The sequence below is a fragment of the Lissotriton helveticus genome, chromosome 7 (assembly GCF_964261635.1).
Source record: "Lissotriton helveticus chromosome 7, aLisHel1.1, whole genome shotgun sequence".
NCBI classification, from domain to species: Eukaryota; Metazoa; Chordata; class Amphibia; order Caudata; family Salamandridae; genus Lissotriton; species Lissotriton helveticus.
The window spans coordinates 1,655,803,947-1,655,823,827 of NC_136068.1; the positions used below are offsets into that span (position 1 = coordinate 1,655,803,947).

The 19,881-nt window shown below is 42.8% G+C and overlaps 1 protein-coding gene across 1 annotated transcript in view; it reads left to right on the plus strand.

Annotated features, from left to right (window-relative positions):
- Positions 1-844: 844 nt before the first annotated feature.
- LOC144770640 (zonadhesin-like) overlaps positions 845-19,881 on the plus strand; it is a 73,568-nt gene continuing 54,531 nt past the window's right edge. Inside the window, exon 1 of the mRNA XM_078655335.1 lies at positions 845-953. The gene's annotated coding sequence lies outside the window, so the exon portion shown is untranslated. The remainder of the gene's footprint in view (positions 954-19,881) is intronic.

Below are 19,881 nucleotides of genomic sequence, written 5' to 3' on the forward strand. Positions count from 1 at the left end.
AAAATTTCAATATTCTTTTTTTTTTCAACTGTTATTGTTCATGGGAAAACATTGAAGGATCTACACAAATGACCTCTTGTTGAATTCGGAATTGTTTGTCTACTTTTCAGAAATGAATAGCTTTCTAGGATCCTTTATTGTTTTCACACCCATTTCTACCATTAACTGGAAGGAGGTTAAAAGAACAAAAAATAGGAAAAATAGGCTATGTCCAGTAAAATGACAAACCTGTTTAGAATATTTTGGTTTTCTGACAAAAGTCTGCTTGTTCCTGAAAGCTGGGGAAATTGTGATTTTAGCAGCATAAACCCTTCTTTAATACCCTTTGTAGGAAAGAATCCTGACATTTTCTTCTGCAGCACTTTTAACACATTTCTCCCCCAAAAAACACAGTTAGCTGTGTTTTGCATAATTTCTCAGTACCCTCCAGGGGAATCGACAAACACTGGTACCTTTAGAATCCTCAAGATGTTGGAAGAAAAGGACACACATTTAGTGTGGATACCTTACGTGAACAGAACTTTATGGGGGCCTAGGCTCAAACTAATCCAAAAAAAAGGGTGTCACTGGGGGAGGCCTGGCAGCACAAGGGTTAAATGTGTGTTTAATTGTATGTATGTTTTTTAACATATTCTATTTATCTCGCTCCATCATTTTTGTGGGTCACTAACCGTCACTTGGCATAAAGCATCACTGACACTTCAGAATAAACCTACATGCAATAGGCATTGGGCAAGGACACCTGTGATTCATGCCTTAATTACATTTGGGAAGTTCCTGTTACTCTATTAGGTAATAGTGTTGCAAAAGTTTGTTTCGCCAACAATATTATTTGCATGCCAAGAGCTGTGACCAATTACCTGCTATGGGATATAAAAGCAAGCAGGTGGCCTTTTAGAATCAGACAGAAGCGGAGGTGCAGAACAGTCTATCCACAATATAAGGAGAGAGAGGTATGTTTCTAGGAGAAGTTTTTTATAAATATTAATGTGTCATTTAAGGGATGAATAAATGAGTGAATCAAATGGTGTCATGGATAACAAACTAAACATCATGATTCCTTTTGTTGATGGATATGCTGCTACTTTGTTCCTTTATTCTTATCTGTGTGTCAAATTAGACTTATTTCTTTGAAAAAGAAAGATAAGGATCTTAGGGCCAGATGTATGAAGATAACATTTTGTGATTCCCTAATTCTGAATCACAAGGATTCGGAATTAGGAAATTGCAAAATGCAATGTAGGAAGGTGTATAGTACACCTTTTGCGACTCCTAGTGGGTCGCAAATGACCTGCGTCATGAATATTATTGAAATAGGTCGCAATTTTCGACCTCCTAGAAATCACAAACTTCACAGGGATGGTGGCCTGCAGAGATCAGTAGCTTTTTTGTAAAGCAGACTTTTTTTCTTAAAGGAAAACAAGATGCTTTACAAAAAGAAAAAGAAAAAGTTTTCTTTTCATTTTTTAAGAGCAGGCGGTGGTCTGTGGAACCACTACCTGCTCTTAGAAATGGTTTTACAAACATTCACAAAGGGGAAGGGGTCCCTTGGGGACCCTTTCCCATTTGCAAATGGGTTACCACCTACTTGAAGTAGGTGGTAAAATGTGAATGTTATTTGACAGCAATTGCGGCAACAAACCATTCATAGATGCTGATGCGATTCGGTATTAGGAAGGGACGCCCAAATACACCCCTTCCTAATACCAAATCACAAACCCATTTTTCAATTCATGAACAGGTTGCCAAATTGCAAAATCAGGTTTGCTACATCAGAAATGCAATTTTTACATTCACAGATGTGCAGATCCTGCAAATCTGCCCATTAGTGAATGCAAAAAAGCCTTGATACATAATGTTTTACAAATAAGTGTGGAGCTGTCATTTCTATGGCTACTCTAATATGGAAACTACAGCACTCTGCTACCTTTTGGCTAGGTAAAAGGTATAGAAATGACACATACATAGAAGAGACATGCATACAGCCTAATGATACATTTTATGGTCAAGAATACTTCGAGCAAGAAATAAGGGATGACAAATCTTGTGAAAGATTAATTGTGCACTTTGCCGTCATTGCTTAAGGGGGAACGGAGGTTTCAAAAAAATTTAAAACACCTGTGCTGCCATCATTTAAAACGCTGCAGTGTTTGGAGATTTATTCGGGGGAGAAAATTCGACTTTTAGATGGAGGTCTATTTTTAAAAAGCTGCAGGTTTCCGCAAGGTGATTTTAACAGACACAGAGTCAACTGCCTCGAAAAGCCTGGGGATTTATTTAAGACCACTTGACATGCAAAAATGTTGTGCCCCAAGTATCTCAACTAGAATGTTGTGAAGGTAAGAATTTTTTGCTATGCATAGATTGACCATTTGTAACTCCACACCTATATACCATGAAGATATGAGTGAGGGGAATCATGTATGACCCACTGCACTCCGAGTTTCAACCCTTGAGAGTCGCCCAACACTTAACATTGGAAAGATTGGAAATAAACATCATGTTACACTTTGCGCAAATATATATATATATATATATATATATATATATATATATTACCTACTGGCGGTCGCCAGTAGGTATATATAGTTAGGATTTTTTCTCTATGGGTTTTTTGAAAATTCTATGTCTAATAACTTTGGCGTTTGTGGACGGAATTGGCTGAAATTTTCAGGAAAATGGAACATTTTGTTTCTGAGCAGCCCTTGAAAATTTGGGGGGGGTTCGTCCAGTGGGGGCCGAGAAAAAAGGGGGGTCCCAAAACGTGTTTTTAACATTGAGTTTTCCATAGGGCGGTTGGCCTCACTTTTAGCCCGAACGGCTGAATGGATTTGCACGAAACTTGGCAAAATTGTAGGGACTGGTAGCCCGATGTGCCTTTTGTAGGTCTCAATATATGTGCTCCAGTGGATTTTGAGAAATTAACGTTTAAAAAAAGATATATATCTGTAACAGCGGACCGGGCAGCGCTCTGGTTCGCGGACTTTTCGCGCAACGGAGCTTTGTGAAGCGAAGCTGATTGGTTCTCCGGCGTCTGTCAACATTCCAAACAGTCCGTAGCGGCCGCCATCTTGTCTCTCGGTAGGATCGAGAGACAAGAGGAGGCCGAAGCGAAGGGGCAAATGACCATAAGGGGGCATAGTACATTGTCGCTCACCCCCTAGGTTTGATGTGGAGGTTTTAAAAGGGCCCCGCGGGGCAAAAAAAAATAAAAATAATAATAATCGAACAGCTGAATGGATTTGCACGAAACTTGGCAAAATTGTAGGGACTGGTAGCCCGATGTGCCTTTGCTAGATCTCAATATATGTGCTCCAGTGGATTTTGAGAAATTAACGTTCAAAAAAAGGTATATATCTGTAACAGCGCACCGCTTCGCGTACTTTTCGCGTTACGGAGCTTTGCGAAGCGAAGCTGATTGGCTCTCCGGTGTCTGTAAACATTCCAAATAGTCCGTAGCGGCCGCCATCTTGTCTCTCGGTAGGATCGAACAGCTGAATGGATTTGCACGAAACTTGGCAAAATTGTAGGGACTGGTAGCCCGATGTGCCTTTGCTAGGTCTCAATATATGTGCTTCAGTGCATTTTGAGAAATTAACGTTCAGAAACAAGATATATATCTGTAACAGCGCTCCGCTTCGCGGAGATAAAATTATATGTGTATTACCTAGCTGTTGCTAACACCAGTTAGCGACGGCTAGTAGAAGATAGCGACCATCTTGGGCCCCACTTTGCATGTGAGTGATATTTATCACTAATGACATGCAAAGTGGGCATGCCAAGATGTTAGCGACTGGAAACAGTCGCTAACATCGCTATCTCCTATTATCAACTTTTGGAAATATTCGAGATAAGGGCGAATATCTCTAAAAGCTACCACCTGCCCTGAGCAGTTCTTAGCCATGTTATCCAATGGGAGGTGGATAACATGGCTAAGAGCATTAGCTCGGTAATGCATGAATATCGCTGAGTTTTCAGCGATATTAATGCATTGCGGTCGTTTTTTATCGTATTTCCGATAAACCTTGATAATAGCAAGGTTTATCTGCGATAATTTCTGACGGTAAAAAAATCGTTGCTAAGCATCGTTAGGGATAAATATCGCTTAACTTTGGTAATATGCCCCAACGTCTGTTAACGTTCGATTCGAAGGAAATCAGGAAGTGTTGAAAAACATTGTCTGCGCCATCTTGTCTTTTTTCAAATGCCACACTTTTGTCGTGCACGGCAGCCATTTTAGATGCCTTGACCAGACCCACTCTGTGCACGCTGTCGATCCTTAGCATGGCTCCCCACCCTCGCAAACATCTCCCCCAGGCAGTGGTCACCCCCGCTCTCTGTCTTATGCATGGGTAATAAACCTCCCCCATCTGCGCTGCTGTTCCCTGAGAATCACACCCTGTGCCCGCCCGACACCTCCCTTTCGCCCTATTCACTACCGCACCCTCTGACACTCCTTTTCCTCTGTGTCCGATTGTCCAGGCTGGTCCTAGGGTATCAGCTAGCCCTGCAGATGTAGTTTATGGCCACAGCTGTAAAGAATCACCCCTCTTCAAAGGAGTTATAGTAGATCAAGGCCCACACTCGATGAGATTCGTCACAGCAGAAGCGTTGCTATTATCTGAAAACCATCCTGTATTGTGATTGGGGAGGGGACCGAGCCTGAAGCGGAAGATTCCAGGGATGACTGTTTGTACATCAAAGTTTTTACAATTATGTGTCACATTAAAAATATATAGCACTCCGACAAAGTAGTAAGATTATAAAACTTTAATAATTTATAAATATATACAAGAAAACAAAAATAGTAATAACATATAAACATTTTTAGGGAAAAACAACGAAGTAGCGGTCGGCTGTGCGAATAGTCCCAACGCAGCACAACGTCCAGATTTCCGGCGTGGGGCGTCGCGGGGGGTGGGTCATCAGTAGCAAACTGTTGTGCGAATAGTTCCAAGGCAGCAGAACGCGTTGAAATCTAGATGACACGAAAGTGATGTCTAGTAAGTTGCCACCCAGCAAATAACGGCATGGGGCGTCGCGGGGGGTGGGTCATCAGTAGCAAACTGTTGCGCGAATAGTTCCAAGGCAGCAGAACGATGGCACCAAGGTGATGTCCAGTAAGTTGCCGCACTGGTTTTGGTATCCTACAATGCTGCTCCGAATAACGGCGTGGAGCGCCCCGGGGGAGGCGGCGTGAACGGGCCTCTCCAGGTGGAGTGTCATCTGTTGTAGTGGGGCGCCCCTTTACCGTTTCAGTTGCCATTCCGTCCGTTTTTGGTCCACTGTGTCAAAAGCCGCAATTCAGCTGAGTTGCGCCCACTCTTGCGGTGCAGCGATAGGCGGCTGTCACAGGACTCTCAAAATGGCGGCAGGCTGTTTCCTTTTTGGGCCTGGTCCACTGAAATGGCCCTGGAACACCTTGGAAATCGGACGCTTGTCTGCTAGGTCTTGGACCTCATTCTCGAAAGCGTCCCCTCCGCCTTGAGAATTCATCAAAAGTTTTGGGGGCTCCGACTCCTGCAGGCTTCTGGTGGGGAGCGGCTGCCATGATTGCTCGCGGAATGACCACGACTGAGCTACGAGATGGTGGTGCTTTCATGCTGACGCCAGCTTCAGTCTGAAACATCCAGAAACAAGGTGGGGCTTTCATCGTTTGGGGAAAAAAAAAAGTTTTCATCCTATGAAAAGTGTTGTTTTTAGGTCACATGATCAAGCCTTCCATCATTAGGAAACCAAAAGTAAAATGAACCAATGAAAAGTTTTATAAACAAGTCACATGACCTGTTATGCGGCATAGGGTGTAAAATTAGGAGAAAATACGTTGGCACGTGAGGCGGCGTCAGTAGCGGACCGATGTGCGAATAGGCCGAAGGCAACACAACGCGCCAAGATCTGGATGGCACCGAGGTGGTGTCCAGCAAGTTGCAGCACTGGTGTGGCCATCCTACAATGCTGAAAGTCGGCGTGGGGCGCCCCGTTGGCCTGTGAGTTTGCGTCAGTAGCGGACCGATGTGCGAATAGGCCGAAGGCAGCACAACGCGCCAAGATCCGGATGGCACCGAGGTGGTGTCTAGTAAGTTGTCGCACTGGTGTGGCCATCCAACAATGCTGAAAGTCGGCGTGGGGCGCCCCGTTGGCCTGTGAGTTTGCGTCAGTAGTGGACCGATGTGCGAATAGGCCGAAGGCAGCACAACGCGCCAAGATCCGGATGGCACCGAGGTGGTGTCTAGTAAGTTGCCGCACTGGTGTGGCCATCCTACAATGCTGAAAGTCGGCGTGGGGCGCCCCGTTGGCCTGTGAGTTTGCGTCAGTAGCGGACCGATGTGCGAATAGGTCGAAGGCAGCACAACGCGCCAAGATCCGGATGGCACCGAGGTGGTGTCTAGTAAGTTGTCGCACTTCTGTGGCCATCCTACAATGTTGAAAGTCGGCGTGGGGCGCCCCGTTGGCCTGTGAGATGGCGTCAGTAGCGGACCGATGTGCGAATGGGGCCAAAGGCAGCGCAACAATATTTTCTGATTTGAAGACACCACAAGGCGCTGAGATGTCAAGATCCGGATGGCACCGAGGTGGTGTCTAGCAAGTTGTGGCACTGGTGTGGCCATCGTACAATGGTAAAAGTCGGCGTGGGGCGCCCTGTTGGCCTGTGAGATGGTGTCAGTAGCGGACTGATGTGTGAATGGGGCCAAAGGCAGCGCAACAATATTTTCTACTATATTTTCGGAGTAGAAGACACCACAAGGCGCTGAGATGCCAAGATCCGGATGGCACCGAGGTGATGTGTAAGTTGCGGACGGATGTGCGAATGGGGCCAAAGGCAGCTCAACAATATTTTCTGAAGAGAATACACCACAAGGCGCTGAGATGCTAAGATCCGGATGGCACCGAGGTGATGTCTAAGTTGCGGACCGATGTGCGAATGGGGCCAAAGGTAGCGTAACAAGATTTTCTGTATGGAAGATACCACTAGGCGTTGAGATGCCAAGATTCGGATGGCACCGAGGTGATGTCTAGGAAGTTGTGCCACTGGTGTGGCCATCGTACAATGGTAAAAGTCGGCGTGGGGCGCCCTATTGGCCTGTGAGATGGTGTCAGTAGCGGACTGATGTGCGAATGGGGCCAAAGGCAGCGCAACAATATTTTCTGACTGACACCACAAGGCGCTGAGATGCCAAGATCCGGATGGCATCGAGGTGATGTCTAAGTTGCGGACTGATGTGCGAATGGGGCCAAAGGCAGCGTGACAATATTTTCTGTATGGAAGATACCACTAGGCGTTGAGATGCCAAGATTCGGATGGCACCGAGGTGATGTCTAGCAAGTTGGTGTGGTCATCCTACAATGCTGAAACTCGGCGTGGGTCACCCCATTAGCCTGTGAGATGGCGTCAGTAGCGGACCGATGTGCGAATAGGCCGAAGGCAGCACAACGCGCCAAGATCCGGATGTCACCGTGGTGGTTTCATAGTTGAGAGGCACTTCATCTGCAGTGGGGCGCCGAGATCCGGATGGCACCGAGGTGATGTCTAGCAAGTTGCTGTACTTGTGTGGTCATCCTACAATGCTGAAACTCGGCGTGGGTCGCCCCATTAGCCTGTGAGATAGCTGTTCTTCGGATTTGGGCCTGGTCCACTAAAATGGCCCTGGGACACCTAAGAACTCGAACGCTCGATTTTTTTTTCCTTTCCTGTACATGCAAAAAAAGGTAAATGCCCGGTATGTTACACGCTTCATCTGCCACGATGAACTCTCCAGAGGAACCGAAAAAATATATAGTTGTGGTAACTATACCATGCATCGTCATATGGAGAGGTGGCACCAATTAATTATAGTGCTGCATAAAAGAGAGATTTGGAGGAGACCCCCTGACCTGCTAGTACATTCATCAAAGAAGTGGCACTGAGAGCTTCAGAGGCAAGGGAAACGGTCCCAAATATTTAGAAGAACTTTGGAAAGATTAAAATGACATGTTTAGATTGTGGTAAATTAATTTCATGTGGGCAGATGAGTGTTACTCTAATAAATACAGCATATGAACATCATCATAGTCGATGGTTGGTAGAGACATTTTGACTATATCCTGGACCTGCCCGTCCTCGCCCAAAATGGCGCCGGAATAAATGGGACTCGTAACTCCTTGTTGTGTACTGGTTGCAGAACCTTGAAATCACGAGATACGTATGCAGTTTTGAAGCACATGGCGGGCGGGGACGAGAATTGATTGAATATTTCGACATCCCTATTGATATTAAGTTCTGATGTGTTATTGATTACTGTACTGTTGAAAATTCGAATTAACGTCACCCATGGTACTTGCCCGCAAATGTATATCTAGATAATTTTATTGTAACTGGCCCTGTCGTATTTTAATTATAAAATGTACGTCCACCGATTCCGTAACTGTTAGACACCTTAGTTTTTGCAACCTAATGGCCCGCCCGTTACGTTCCTCTACAGTGTAAATGTCTATTCATCATATACGATTACAGTTTGCTCCGTGGCAGGCCCACGTGGTTATAGGCTCGTATTTGTATAATGAAATTTTCACAATAAAGGTTTTTAAAAGAAAACATGGTAGTAGTGTATACATTGGTAAAGTTTTTAATAATAGTCACTGTTTTAGAATCATTAAAAGGCAAGTGAAATAAAGCAGACCAATTACATGAAGGGTAAAAGGTATAATACGAAGGAACGCAGTAAAGATAAATGGTCAAGGGCTGTTGTGTTTTCTATTCCTGCAACATAAAGTGATCGATAAGAATCTCATATTCAGGCGTATCGGCGACTAAGACAGCAGGCCGACCCTCTTTTGCTCAACGGCTCCGTCATGGGACGAAGAAACGCTCTTTTTCTCGAAAAAAGAATATATTTTACTTGCAGGACAGTTGTAAAATTTCCGGGAAAGTACATTAGCCTGGAACATTATAACATATATTTAAGAGAAAATAATGTTCGGAAGTAATTAAAAGCGTAATTTTTAGGTGATATGACCAAGGCTTTCATCATTAGAATAAGAAAAGTAAAATGAACCAATGAAAAGTTTTATTAACAAGTCACATGACTTGTTATGCTTACGTTACGCGCTGCGCGCCCCGGATGACTTCCGGATGCGCTAACGCGGTGCGTCATATGACGCATTACGCGACAACGCAGGTCCAGAATATAGTCAAAATGTCTCCACCAACCAGCGGTCGGAACACAACCTCTTTCAGCAGGCTAAATAGTTCTGTTAAATGACAACAGAAGGGACAGGCAACAAGAACCATCAGTCAAAGAGGGGAGGGCTAGTTCTTCTCTACCGGGTTACATTGGGGCGCTACCGGAACTGATCGAATTGGTAGTCTACAGTGTTTCTGGATGTTTCAGACTGAAGCTGGGGTTAGCATGAGAGCAGCACCATTTCGTAGCTCCGTTGTGGCCATTCCGCAACCAATCATGGCAGCCGCTCTTTATCGTTATTTTGGGCGGGGTGGGTGGCGGAGCCGAGCTGTTTTGCAGCCATCATTGTGTGGAGTTCAGTTCATCTCACTAGTTTTGTATTTGTCATGAGGGGTTGTTCCTAATGTTTCTATTTTAGCGAGGTCAAAAAGAGATCCCATTAGTGGCCTACTGATTTTACTCGATTCCTTTTCTTTTTTTTTACACGATTTCTCGTTATCTGCAAAGACTAAACAGAGTATTGCGACTCTGTGTTTGTTTGTAAATAGAGAATGAACCAAAGAGAACTAATTCTAAAACAGTAAATACTTGGATAACAATCAATCAAATGGAGAGAGAAGCAGGCACGACGGATTACAACGGGGGCAAAGGCCTGCGTTAACTACCTTTCACTATCTGCAAAGAGAGAGTACTCCTAATAGAAATGAGGGGGGGGGCACCATTCAAAGCAGATCAGTGTGCATAAACACGAAAATGTTTTCACTTACCACGTACTTGACATTCGACAGCTTATGATATTTGCTATTAAAAAACCATTGAAATTCACTGAAAAAACCATAGGTTATAGACCATATATAGTTAGGAATTAGCATTTACAAAACCTTTAAAATTCACTGAAAAAACCATAGGTTATAGACCATATATAGTTAGGAATTAGCATTTAAAAAACCTTATTTTACTCACACAAAACCATTGAAATTCCATATATAGTTAGTTGCACTAACTATATATCGCGCACCCGCAATCCACTGCTGATCATGTCACATATTACATCATTCATGACATGGTCAGTGACATCACTGATGACATCACTGATGACATCTCAAATGACATCACTGATGACATCACTGATGACATCTCATTTGACATCATTCTTGTGCTAATACAATAAATCTCTTCAGACTCTAATATAACCTTAGATACACTCAGTGTATACAGACACTCACACACTGCCACTCATCCATGGAGTTACTCACACACCCAGTCAGTCATGCAAAGAAACAATCTCACCTCCATTTCTTCAACTATACAGTTAAACACACCTTACTTATTGAAACATATACTAACACATATTTACTCTCTTATACAATCCCTGATACAAGTTCACAATGAACGATACAACCACTCACTCATTCAGTGGCTCTCATGCACAGTTATTTATATATGCCAACTCTCACATGTACTGTGTTTTACATATGTACTTACTATGACATGTAGCATTGAGATATCCATTCACTCATCAATACACTCATGCACACAGTCAACTGCCCATGTAGCTGTTTCCACATGCACTCTTGAACTCATACACCTAGTGAATAAACTGCTCACACATCTATGCATAGAGTCACACACCTTCCAGCCACCCCCACACAAACTCAATCTTCCATAGAAATACTTGGGCAACCAATTAATAACACATATAGCCTCTCGTATAGCTAATGATCAACACATGCAGCAGTTTACAGAACAACAGACATAATGATGCACAAATTAAGACAGTTTAGTCACTAACCCATGCACTCAGTGAGACACATTTAATCACTCACTCATACATTCAGTCATGCACCTACTAAATCCTTCGTCCAGACACGTATACTTCCACTGTCATTTGAGATGTCATCAGTGATGTCATCAGTGATGTCACTGACCATGTCATGAATGATGTAATATGTGACATGATCAGCAGTGGATTGAGGGTGCGCGATATATAGTTAGTGCAACTAACTATATATGGAATTTCAATGGTTTTGTGTGAGTAAAATAAGGTTTTTTAAATGCTAATTCCTAACTATATATGGTCTATAACCTATGGTTTTTTCAGTGAATATATATATATATATATATATACATATATATACATATATATATATATATTTATATATCATTTATATATCATTTATTTCCACAAGAAAAGGTTGTCCTCTGACATAGGCGCCCTCACAGTCAGTTCTCAATTTCTTTATTGCAGACTACAGCCAAGCCAGCAACATATATAGAATTATTTTTCATGAGGCCTAAGGTGTTTCAGACTTCCTCAGCTCTTGCTCGTATGCCAAATGCCTGGAACTCCAGCAAACTAATTGCAGCAACTGCTCACCCAGTGAAATACCAATCCTGCCCTTCAGTGGGCCTCCTAAGTGAGTTCAAAACTGCACACTTTACCCAAATGGGTTTTCTGTAGCCGAGCTTGAAATTAAAACAAAGGGGCATAATATCAAGACTGGGCGATAAAATTATCGCCGCTTTATCGGCAGGAAACTGGCGCTAAAGTGGCGATAATGGGCTTCATAATATGCCCTAGAGAATTCGCATAGAAGCCCAGGTTAGATGTCTAACCTGGGTTTCTATGGGAATTCTCAAGGGCATATTATCAAGCCCATTATCGCCCCTTTAGCGGCAGTTTACTGCCAATAAAGTGGCGATAATTTTATCGCCCAGTCTTCATTATATGGCCCAAAGTTCATCACCCTCCAGTGGACAAATCCGATGTTACATTACTGAGTTTGCTGAATTTGGCCTCCCCACAATCCCAAAGCACATTGAATCCTGGTTGGAGCAGCAGAGGATAGTGAGGAGCGTAACACAGGCCTCTGCAGCCCCTTAGGTGCAGGGGGCAGTGTTATGCTCCTTTAAAAAGCATACACTTCACCGCTAAGTTGGTAACCCACTCAGAGACTCATGCACCCACTCACAGACCCACTCAGACTCTCACATATCCAGTCACAGACATCAGACCCACTCAGCGACTCATGCACCATTCATAGACCTACTCAGACACTCACGCACCCAGCCACAAACTCTCTCAGAGACTCATGCATCCACTCACATATCTACTGAGAGAGTCATGTACCAACTCACAGTGTCACTCAAACACTCACACACTAGACTCACAGACATATTCTGAGACTCACACACCCAATGACAGATCCACTAAGACACTCATACATCCATTCACAGACCCACTGAGACACTCGGGCACCAACTCCTAGACCCACACGGAGACTCACACCCATTCGGTGACCCCTCAAACTCTCATGCACTTGCTCACCTTGATGTCATCAGGGATGCCATTTGAGGTGTCATCAGTGATGTCACTGACCATGTCATGAGTGATGCTATGTGTGAACTCATAAGCAGTGCATTGCGGGGCGTGTAAGTTATAGTTAGGTCAGGTGACTATAAGTGCTGAATTTCACTGACTTTGTATGAGTAAAATCTGAGCTAAGTATAACGTCACTTTAACCCTTGTTTTACATATATATTGGCACTAAATTTGTGAAGTTATATACAGTAACCCTATACTTACCTATTTACCTACATTTACTTATCTTCACAATATTCTTTTTGATGTTAAAAAATGTATATACTGGTAGGTATGTTCCGATATGTGCTGTTGCTCTTTCCTGTGTTCACTCCACCGGAATGTTTGTGTGTGTGTGTGTATATATATATATATATATATATATATTCACTGAAAAAACCATAGGTTATAGACCATATATAGTTAGGAATTAGCATTTAGAAAACCTTATTTCACTCACACAAAACCATTGAAATTCCATATATAGTTAGTTGCACTAACTATATATCGCGCACCCGCAATCCACTGCTGATGATGTCACATATTACATCATTCATGACATGGTCAGTGACATCACTGATGACATCTCAAATGACATCACTGATGACATCACTGATGACATCTCAAATGACATCACTGATGACATCATGACACACCAATACCAGTTACTACATACGCACTCACTGATTCCTACGTCTACACACACATTCACTCATTCACCCATACAATCACTCATACATACAGTCACTCATTATTACAACACTATCATATGCACTCATACACCTATACAGACAGTCACACTCTGCCACTCATCCATGGAGTTACTCACACACCTAGTCAGTCCTGTAAAGAATCAATCACACTTCCATTTTCTAATCTACACAGTTAAACATAGAGTACCTTACATTTTCAAACATATACTAACACATACTTACTCTCTTATAGAATCACTGATACAAGTACACATTGATCTGCACAGAGTCACACACCTCCCAGCCAGCCATACACACACTCAGTCTCCCATACAAATACTTGTGCAACCAATCAATAACCCATATAGCTACTTATATAGCTACTGATCAACACATGCAGCAGCTTGCACAACAACAGACATACTGATGCACACTTTCAGACAGTTTAGTCACTAACCCGTGCATTTAGTAAGACGCATTTAATCACTCACTCATACAGTCAATCACGCACCTACTAAAACCTTCATTCAGACACTTATACATCCACTCATTCTTCAATATGTAAAACATATTTAAACTTTACAGAAACACATAATCACTGGATGTTGTCATCAGTGATGTCATCAGTGATGTCACTGACCATGTCATGAATGATGTAATATGTGACATCATCAGCAGTGGATTGCGGGTGCGCGATATATAGTTAGTGCAACTAACTATATATGGAATTTCAATGGTTTTGTGTGAGTGAAATAAGGTTTTCTAAATGCTAATTCCTAACTATATATGGTCTATAACCTATGGTTTTTTCAGTGAATTTTCAAGGTTTTGTAAATGCTAATTCCTAACTATATATGGTCTATAACCTATGGTTTTTTCTGTGAATTTCATTGTTTTTTTAACAGCTAATATCTGTAGCTGTAAAATGTATTCTTCTTTAAATCCAAAAATATATTTTATATGTTTATGAATAATTTTTTTTTAAAATATTTTTTTTTCTTCGTTCCCGCTTCGCGAATCGGGAAGCTTCCCGTTAGCTGACCTTGATGCCGCGAAATAGACCGCGAGCCGGTAAACGTTTCTTTACCGCAAGTGCCGCGTTAGAAAACAACATCGTGACGCCTCCCGTCCGCATGACGTTCCACGTTGTCGCGTGATACGTCATATGACGTGCTACGTTAGCGAACTGGTACGCGAAGCGAGTGCCAAAGCGCAGGTTTCTGGAAGCAAACCGGGAGGCCCTGCAAAGCGCTTAACGTAAACACAGCAAGTCATGTGACTTGGTAATAACACTTTTCATTGGTTCATTTCACTTTTGGTTTCCTAATGATGTAAGACTAGGTCATATAATCTAAAATGAACACTTTTGATTGGTTGAGAACTCTTGTTTTTCCCAAATGATGAAAATCCCTCCTTCTTTCCTCACTCTGACTTTCATCATTGTGAGAGAAAGACCCTTTGTGATCACTGAGCAATGGCTTCTTTAGTAGCTTCAGCTGGTGCTTCCCCACCACCTCCACCACATCCAAGGAAGAGTGGACCACCTGCTCAAGTTGTAATTCAACAAGAAGAAGAAGAAGAGGAACAGGAGGACGAGCACGAAGAGAGGCAGTTTTTGCCTGAGCAGCCCAAGACGTCTCACCGGAAAGAAAACTTCATTTGGCAATTTTTTAAAATTCCCAAAGGTCAGAAAAAAGTAAATGCAAGATACGTAACTTGCCTTATATGTCAAGATAGACTGTCCAGAGGGACCGACAAAAAATACAGTTTCGGAAACTACACAATGCATCGCCATATGACTAGGTGGCATCCTAACAACTACAGTGCTGCACAGTTTCGGAACGACCTAGATAATCTCCCTATTATGGCCAGAAGATCTGTTGTACCGGAAGTAACGGGACCAGAGGGCAGGGAGATGGTGCCAAATATACAAATGAGATTTGGTGAAGTAAAACACACCTGCGTATTTTGCGATGGATTCATTTCCTACGGAGAAAGAAGCATCACTCTGATCAACAGAGCTATTGACTATCATATGCAAGTTTGTCCGAAACGCCCAAAATAATAAATACTTCTTTTTTTTGTTTTGTTGCTCCTGTTGAGCCCTTTACAATGAATCGTTTTCATTGCCCCCTCCAAGAAAAACCCAAAAAAATATAAAACTGTTCCGAAAAATTCAAAAACATTAAAAAAATGTTCAGAAAAATAAAAAAAAAAGTTCTTTTCAGAACTACCTCCCCGTTATTAAAAAATTGGTACAATATTTGGAACTGTGCCAACCTCTATTTCTCTTAGTTCGCTTCCTAGTTCGCTCGCTGGTACGCGAACTGGAAGCGAACCAAAAACAGTAAGTATAAGGGAAGGAAACACACACTTATGTTAAAAGAAAGACAGCTATAGGGGAGTAAACTAGAGATACTATTACCCATAATCCACTACTGATGATGTCACATATTACATCATTCATGACATGCTCAGTGACATCATCAGCAGAGGATTGCGGGTTTTTTGGCAACATGCCTTATCCACGGTTTAATAACGCTGCCTTTTGCTTTATATAAGTTTTCAAATTGTATGAAATATATACCAATAGGTCTTTATGAACCTTTAGGTAGTGCTTTTGTTCATGAGGTCTGGTCGCTTCCATACACATACAGATGTTTCAAAGATGATCAAGAAGTTTATCTGAATGGAGAGGAATGCACTGAGACGCCAGATCATTCACTAATGTGTAGGCACATACAGTTACACGATTCATGCAACAAACACCGACCAAATATGGCTTGCGTGTTGCAAGGCACGCCAGTTCCTGCTATCATCCCCACGTTCAAGTTGTTGGAAAATGGTAGTTATTTGATGCTCAATAATGAAGATTGTTCTGAGTTAATTAAAAGTATTCCTTTTATCGTAACAGTAAGTGAACGGGTTATTTGCTGCAGAAATGTTCTATTTCCTCCCACACATGAACATAGGGAGTTTTCAATCTGGCCACAAATACCAACCTTGGGACACGTTTCAACGGCATGACAAGAATAAGAGCTCTTTTGTCTCAGAGAGAGGTGGCCTTGAGTTCGGCCCGTGAAACTTTCGTACTTCACATAGCGAACACCCGTACACAGGTTTGCCTTTCAATTTCAGCAACATGTTTCCGACTATCTTTAACGCATCCTCCACAAAATCCCTGGCACACTTTTTTAAAGTTGTTACCAGTGGTCTCGTGACTTCATTTGAGAAAATCTTTGGAGTCATCCCTGCTCCCTTTCATTCCATTTTCTCCACTCTGGTTCGTGGATTGCATTTTTACTTGCATTACCAGCGGACGCTCTTGTGCTTTTTTACATTTTTAAATATGGATGTCCCTCCTATGCAACCTCCGACCCTGCAGCTGCTGACACTGTTCCGCAATCGCATGCTAGAATATTATGGCACAATGCCGTTGGCGATATTAAGCACGGCATATGGATTATCTTTTCGGTTCTCCTACTTCACCTGTGTCCAGCCTGTATTTCACTGCCTGACCTGTGATTTCGATTGGGCCATTGATTTGTGTCTCTGCGGACCGGTTTCTCCTGACGTCGACTTTAATCAGCTGATGACTCCTATCATTACTCACGAGTTGATTTGTCCTGGCGAAAGGATTATGGCTGTGGCATTGATGCATGGACTACTTGGTCCCTGGAATTTACTGGCGGCAGCACAGTCTTTCTTGGAACACAGCTTTCTTGAAAACCCACCGAGCTGTCCTCTGATGGTGATAGAGGATCCGGTGCTGGGAGAGCACGTATGTTCTTTTCCGCTTTTAAATTGGATGGCTGAACTGTTTTCGGATGAAGACGGTGACTTCCTGTTGGAGGCTGTTGCAGCTTATTTTGCATACACAGTTATGTCATAGACCTTTTTCATGTTTCATATGCTGAGTACTAGCATTTCATTGACAATTCATTGACTTAATTGTCAAGTTTTTATTATTTACCTTGCCTATTGGCTTAAGACTCGATAAAGTACTTGGCTGTTTTATTTTTCTTTAGCATTGAATTTTCCTAGTTTTTAATGCTTTACCTTGCGGACCGTCCACATATAAACTTGCAATCTGCTCTCATGAGATGGCACTTCTATTATCTTATTCAGTTCGTTTCCGGATCATGAGGAGGTGTCATCTAGGTCCTGGATATCTTTACACCGTGTTAAGTTAGCATGGGCTCATTACCGGTTTAAACGCCATTTTTCCTTTTTTGCAACTTCTGCACACGACATTTAGTTGTTGCTTTAGCTTTCCACCTAGTAGTTCATCGTGGTTTACATGAGAATAATATGTTATTGGTCTACTATCTGCTTTACTTGTTAAACTATATCTGTACAGCGAGTGCTAAAGTTTCAAGAACAACACGATACAGAATTGTTATGAGGTCTGATCTCCACGACTTCATACTCATAACATAAGTGCAACTTCTGCCAATTCTGGGCATGAGGCGGGTTTTATATTGCTTTGCCGAACACACATACACAACAGTTGATGCGGTTCACATGAAGAGAGAGCTGGTGTATGCTGATGTGATTCCTTCAAATCTAAGACACTAAAGTATGGGCACGCCCTAAACCAACACAAAGAGACCTTCTTAGCAAATAATATAATATGTGTATTAGGGAGGGTGAGATATAAGCAGCCGCGGGCCGTGGAGGGAGTTACGGTGAGGCAGGGAGGCGGGGAGGGGGAGAAGCAGGGTGGAGCCCTCTCTACCTTGCCCCTCCCCCTCCCCGCCTCCCTGCCCCACCGTAACTCCCTCCACGGCCCGCGGCTGCTTATAAGTGTTGCTAACTCTTATTCATTTACAGCATGTTAACATACTGTCACCATTCGCTTTTTATGTACTAGTAACTATGCTGGTAATTTTGCTACTGATAATATGTGTACTTGTATTCTCCACCCTGCTTCTCCCCCTCCCCGCCTCCCTGCCTCACCGTAACTCCCTCCACGGCCCGCGGCTGCTTATAAGTGTTGCTAACTCTTATTCATTTACAGCATGTTAACATACTATCACCATTCACTTTTTATGTACTAGTAACTATGCTGGTAATTTTGCTACTGATAATATGTGTACTTTTATTATCTAAGGTACTACGCCTGAGAAGACGGCATTAGTAAATAAACATTTCAAATACACATGTGTTCTTCTTAACTCCATGTTCTGGTTTCTAGGAAATATATAACGACCGACTGTTCATGAGTTCCACGTATCCTGAGGTACTATAAGTTCATATTATGGATTGTCTAAACATTGAGAGTTTGTTATATCCAATGTGACACTGTACCTAGCTTGCTAAATAGTTTTTGATTACTAACGTGAGTTTTGGGACACCCTAATTCGCCGAGGTTCCAATCCTCTGTCCACAGTTCTGTGTGAGAACAGAAACCCTGCGACAGGGGCACCCCCGACCCTTGCTGGAGCTTCATCACACTTGCGATACAACTCCAGCAATGCGCCACCTTTACGGCACAGATACATCACGCATCTGTGCTGTTTTTGCCCCGTGATGCGCCGCATTGTAAATGCAGCACACCATAGGTGACGGAACAGCGGCACAGAATGACTAACACATCCCTGGTGATGCGCCAGTCATCATAAATCTATCCCTATGCTTCTTATCTTGTTAGAGATGAACCGCCATATGTATCATCAAAGTTATTTGCATTTCCTAAATAGCGAACTTTAAGGAATAAATAGCGATTCTTTACCATTCCTAGTTTGCGATGAGCTATTTGCTAATTAGCCGAATGTAGCCCAATGAAGCCCAATGTAGCCCAATGTAGCCCAAAGATGGCCGCCAGACACACAAAAAAACAAATGTAGCCCAAATATCAGCCAGATGTAGCCCAACTATAGCCCAGTGACAGAATGACCAATCAGCTTCGCAAACCTCCGTTACGCGAAGCGGAGCGCTGTTACAGATATATATCTTTTTTTGAACGTTAATTTCTCAAAATCCACTGGAGCACATATATTGAGACCTAGCAAAGGCACATCGGGCTACCAGTCCCTAATATTTTGCCAAGTTTCGTGCAAATCCATTCAGCCGTTCAATTATTATTTTTATTATTTTTTTTTGCCCCGCGGGGCCCTTTTAAAACCTCCACATCAAACCTAGGGGGTCAGCGAGGATCTACTATGCCCCCTTATAGTTATTTCCCCCTTTGTTTTGACCTCCTCTTGTCTCTCGATCCTACCGAGAGACAAGATGGCGGCCGCTACGGACTGTTTGGAATGTTGACAGACGCCGGAGAACCAATCAGCTTCGCTTCACAAAGCTCCGTTGCGCGAAAAGTCCGCGAACCAGAGCGCTAACCGGTCCGCTGTTACAGATATATATCTTTTTTTAAACGTTAATTTCTCAAAATCCACTGGAGCACATATATTGAGACCTACAAAAGGCACATCGGGCTACCAGTCCCTACAATTTTGCCAAGTTTCGTGCAAATCCATTCAGCCGTTCGGGCTAAAAGTGAGGCCAACCGCCCTATGGAAAACTCAATGTTAAAAACACGTTTTGGGACCCCCCTTTTTTCTCGGCCCCCACTGGACGAACCCCCCCCAAATTTTCAAGGGCTGCTCAGAAACAAAATGTGCCATTTTCCTGAAAATTTCAGCCAATTCCGTCCACAAACGCCAAA